Here is a 6,000-nt window from a genome sequence, read left to right on the forward strand (position 1 = left end):
ATAGTATTATTTGTCAGTGTACTTCTCGGTTACATAAATGTACTCTTTCTTTAAGAAGAATCCACGTGGGTCATCTGTTTTACTAATATAGATCATAGGTAGATTGGTAGAAAATAAGATAAATCCCCAATATTGCTAGACTACCAGGAACATCGCTCAGATAACTGCTACAACATGGAATTTGTATACAATTACGAAACCATGAAAAACATGAGCAACAGAAGTCACATCTTCTGTGCAGGGAGGAGTTGAATCGTAATTCAACCGCCTTCCCAAAGAGGAAGGTAATCGTGGTCATGAAAATCAGCATATCAGTGTCTTTGCATATCAAAAGATAACTCAGCCCCAGATAAACAATGTTTCATTTGCATTCTTACAAATTCCCAGAATTAATCAAGGCACAACATAAAATTTCCCTAACTTAATTAGTATGAACAAAAGGGAAGTGGAAGTCCCTACATACTGCTTTGAAGGCTCATTAGTGCTCAACATCATCCTGATAACATTCAAGTGCAATTAGAGCGAGGTACCGGAGCAGAATGCATTTTGAAAGGCAGAGCCACGGAGGCCGAGGAGTGAGATACTGCCAAGAGATGCCGCAGAGAAACACCATGTGAGGTAACAGCCTCATCCCAGGCACACTCACTGCACAACTGCTGCTTCTATTTCATGCTTTTTTTTCTTTCCCTTTAAATTTCCTCCACTAGAATACAATTTACCACCCTGATTTTTAAATTGTTAGTGAGAAGAACACCTACGTACTTTTACTTCTTTGAAATTACTCCTAATGCTACGGCGATGTCGGGATATCCTGTCGCTGCCTGAAACTTAAAGTCCATCTGCCACTAAGCTGAGAGGGTCAGTTCGAGAACTGGTACCACCCAGCGACAACTCTAAGGCTTCACTGTGAGATATCTCGTAACAGGAGACAGTGGATAAATAGCCTGTGAAAACAGTGAAAGCTGCATCAGCACAAGTAGGACAAAGTTTAAACAAGAAAAACATTTATCTGTAAAATTCTTCCAAAAATCCATGACTGTGAAACTGTGAAAGGAAAAACAGCATCACTGATTCAAACCCCTTTCCTCGGGAAGGTTTTCTCTTGCCTAAAGGGTGCAGGAAGTACCAACGTGATAAGAAACCTGACTCAGAAGTACACAACTGCCAAGCTATTGGACATTTGGGAAAGAAGAATCTCCCCTGTTATTTATATTGGATAAAGGACATTGGCTTTTTCATATTTGGGTTAGGATTATGCGATGTAGTTAATTGAAAATATTTCCCAACCATTAAGCACATTGATAGGTTCGGCCTCCAGTTCTTCAACAAAATATTCTATATCTATTCCATCACTTCCACCAATGAAGAAGCAGAAACGCCTCTTGCATTAAACAAAAACTTTGTCAGAGCCTTACCAGTAGGAGAGTCCTTACTTCATTCACTGTTGTTTTCATTGCTGGTTTTGCAGTCAATGGGAATGAGTATTTTAACAACTTGCCGAGCATCCTATCCAATAGAATCACAAAGGTTTGCACCATACACCTATTCTTTATTTAAATAGGTAGCAACTGATCTTAGTTTTTATTATTTAAATCTATATTATAATTTAGTAGAGCTACTTTCTCCCTAACCTAATTTTGCTGTCACTTGAACTCAATTGTTTCTTTTGCATTTCTCTTTCAGTATATATTTTTTTGCCTTACAAATTTGCAACATAATGACGTTGCCCCAACTGCGCGTTTGTTTAGTTGTTAAAAAGTAAGCTTGTTTGGGATGGCTACAGCAACGTGTTGATATTTTTTTAATATTGAAGATATATCACAATATCTGAAAATAAGTTGGAAAGCCAGCGGAGATATTGAATTTAGTCTTCTCTGGCAAAGGATGTTTTCTATTCTCCCTGTAAAATCCCATAGGAATTCAAAGCTATCTATGGCACAATCCAACTTCTGAAACAAACTGCAGAAAACTGGAAGTTCATTTCATTTTTTATTAAACCTCATTCAAACAAGACCCACCAATTCACGATGCAACATTTTAACAAAGCTGACACTCCTACAGAAACTAAACTGACTCTTAAAAGTCAGCCAAGGGGGATAATTCTATCAGCACTTGCATTCCATAAATTTTTCCTTGTTAACCAGTTCCCTAGCCAGCCAGTGGAGTTTTACATTTTACAGAAATTAAAGAGGGAAGGGATTAGATCTCACCTCCCATCAAAGTACAGGTAACTTTAATTATCACTAAAGCTATTCTGTTATAACTTGCCTGCTATATTTTTATTTAACATAATGACCTAGGTGCATAAGCACCATTCAAGAGAAATATTTCTGAAACAAGACATCCTATTAAAGAAATCCTGATATTGAAATCCAGCCACCTTCGGGGCCAAAACGGGTATTTAACACCCCAGTAACACTGCACAATAACTTTAGTGAAGCAATTGTCACACCCATCTGAAACTGGAAGCTGGGGAATTGGGCAGGAAATGAATATTCAAGATGGACTTTGTACGAAGGCTACCAGGTTCTTTTGAAAAAGAGTCACAAGCACATTATTTACAAAAATCTGGCACTTCACAGAAGAAAAAAAAAAAAAAGCCAACACTTAGTACCATGCCAAAATATTAACTTAAAAGAGGGACTGCAGCTGCTAAATCAAATCTTTCCTTCTGCTGCGTGGTAATGACCAGGAATTCCCAGCCTGGACAAAACCTGCTTTCCTTATGAGCATGGAGAGACAACATGCCATGAGCATAACTAATCCTCAACTGATTAAAAATAAATTAAATACAAATCAGTATTCTTCTCATCCACCCATCGGATTTAGGAATTCGCAAACCAAGCCCTGTGAGGAGTCAGGAGAGAGAGAAATGTGGCCTCATTTGAGGAGTATTTGTATGTAGATTTAGGCAGGTCCATGGGGGCATGTTATTGGGGAGGGAGGGGTTCAAGCGCTGTGTTAAAAATAAAAAGAAAAGCACATAAAGCATATGGGTTTAGTCAGCCCTGAGGATATATGTGATTAGAATGGTAACGCCTGCATCAACGGAAGTGCAAGATGCTCTCTTCCTCAAGGGGTTTCTCCGATGACCACAGATATTTCTCATCTGTACTGGGTTTACGTGGCGGGGGGTGAGTAGTGTGCCCCCACGGCGGGGTCAGTTCCAGGCGGCTCCAAGATGGACCCACCATTGGCCAAACCTGAGCTCATCAGCAAAGCTGGTGGCACCTCTGTGGTAACGTATTTAAGAAAGTGTAAAAAATGCTGTACAGCAGCTGTGAGAGAGGGGAGCGCAGGGAAAATAATGTGCGTGCGCGAGCTCTGCTGACAGCGAGGGCAGTGCAGAAGCAGGGGAGGAGGTGCTCCAGGCACCGGCGCAGAGATTCCCCTGCAGTCCGCAAAGGAGACCATGGTGACACGGGTTGTCCCACTGCAGTCCTTGGAGGACCACGTCGGAGCAAATATCCACCCCGCAGCCCCACTGTGCTGGAGCAGGTGGATGTGCCCTGAAGGAAGCTGCAGCCATGGAGACCCCATGCTGGAACATGCTGCTGGCAGGACCTGACCCGTGGAGAGGAGCCCATGCAGGCACAGGTTTCCTGGCAGGACCTGTGGCCTCTGGGGGACTCACACTGCTCCTGAAGGACTGCACCTCGCAGAAAGGACTCATGCTGGAACAGTTTGTGAAGAATTGCAGCCCGAGGGAAGGACCGCCGTTGGAGAAGTTTGTGAAGGACTGTATGCCAGGGGAGGAATACCATGCTGGAGCAGCAGAATGGCATGAGGAGGAAGAAGCAGCAGAGACGAAGCGTTATGAACTGACCGCAACCCTCTTTCCATCCCACTGCACCACTCAGGTTGGGAGGAGGTAGAAGAGTCGGGAATGAAGGAGTGAAACTGAGATATGTAGGATATGGGGAGTGGGGGGAAGGTGGCTCTAGGTTTATATTTGTTTCTCACTATCCTACTCTATTTTTAATTGGCGATAAATTAAATTAATTTTCTCCAGGTCAAGTCTGTTTTGCCTGTGATGGTGATTGGTGAGGGATCTCCCTGTCCTTACTTCAACCCACAAGCTTTTCTTCATTTTATTTCCTCCCCCTGCCCTGTTGAGGGTGAGCTAGAGAGTGGCTGGGTGGGTGTCCAGGTTAATCCACCGCGCCGTCCCAACCCGGGCATCACGCTATGTTTGCAGCAGGGCGGCAGTGCTGACGATGAAGCACGGGGCTCAGCCAGTCTCTGTTATTCTCCAATTTACTGCACAATTACCACTGCTGGCATCCTGCAGTCCTCCCACATTCCTGAAGGCAGGCACTCATTTACAATGGAAAAGCAAACAAGAAATAACATTTGTGTAAAGGAGCCATTGCATCCTCAATTATATACGCTTATACAATTATTCTACCTGTGAATAACGCATTAATTAGTGTGCGTGGCTGCAAGCTAAGGTATACTATAAAAGAATGTTAGATATGATGCTCTATAGAAGTAGGACTGAGAAGAATATATATATGAGATATCTATGAAGCAAATATGTTTTTAAGCAGATTAATTGTCATGGGCTTAGATTATTATTATGAACTGGAGGAACTGTCACCCAATGCCCAAATACTTGTTCCTGCAATTTGGTTTTATGAATTTGTTCTGGTTTCAGCTGAGAGTTAATTTTCTTTCTAGTGGTTGCTGTGTTTTCAAATTTGGTATAAAAGGAATGTCAATAACATGTATTGTTTTAGTTGCTGCTAAGTGATGTTTATACCAGTCAAGGACTTTTTTCAGCTTCCCATAGAAGCTGGGAAGGGGGGTAGACAGAGCAATAGAATGGCCAATGAATATTCCGTACCGTAGACCTCATGCTCAGTAGATAAATGGGGGTTGGCCGGGGCAGGGGGAATCCACGATCTCTGCTCTGGTCAGGCTGGGCAACCAATTCCCCGGGCAGTGAGAGTGACTCATGTCTTGTCTATTCTTTTACCATTATTATTATTGTTATTTTCTTTTTCATTATTGTTCTACTAAACTGTCTTTATCACAACCCAGGAGAGTTTTTTCCCTTTCCCCTCCTTTTCTCCCTCTTTTCCCTACCCTTCTGGGGCAGGAAGGGGGGGTGAGCAAGAAGCTGTGTGGTCCTAGTTGCTGACTGGGGTTGAACCATGACAGAACTCAAACACTAACAACCAAATACAAACTCCAATTTAACTTGGGCCTGGCAGAAAAACCTTCAGAGCAGTCTCAGCACTGCGCCGTAATTGCCACACAGGGGTACTAGAGGTATCTATTATAGCCTGAGAAATTCATCCCAGTAATCATTCACACTGCAGCAGTGCCAAGGAACTTTACTGAGCATACCTTTGTGCTTCCTTTGACTCAGGAGTGCACTTTTGAACTGAACCTCACGAACATCCCCACTCGGAGTGCTCTGATGCGTACTGTGGCATCTCAGAGCATATGAACTGACTCCCTTTCAGCTGAACATAGTCTAGAAATCCACTCCAGCTGCAACACAAACCCAGGCTGGAGCCAATCTGAAGTTAAAAAAAAAAAACCCACAACACCCTGAAATTCATATAGCATGGACATCGAGGCCTGAGCAGCAGCTGTTTAACACTGCACATCCATTCCTACTGGCCTGCGAACGCAGACTAGCCACTATGCCCCGTGTTCCCACAGGACTCTCTGGCCCATCCCGTACCACATCAACAAGTGACGTACCCAGGAGTCCACAGGAGCCATCGCCCCGACTCACACAGACCTTTCCAAGTAGGTGCCAGCCATCTTCCCGATGGCCTGCAATGCCATGATTTTGCACGTCGCCCGGTAGCACCGCACAGCCCACCCAGGGAAAACCACAGCTGCCGCTGCACAGCCACAGTGCAGTCCCACGGTGCTGACGGAGCTGGGTGCGTTTATGGATACAGCAGTGCCTGCAGGCGGTGACTGGCCAGCACCTTGCTGCAGCTAAAGGCGGGAGCCTAGAAGAGTTAAATGGGTTAGCCA

This window comes from Vanellus vanellus (assembly GCF_965231255.1).
Source record: "Vanellus vanellus genome assembly, chromosome: 10".
In the NCBI taxonomy this organism is placed as follows: domain Eukaryota; kingdom Metazoa; phylum Chordata; class Aves; order Charadriiformes; family Charadriidae; genus Vanellus; species Vanellus vanellus.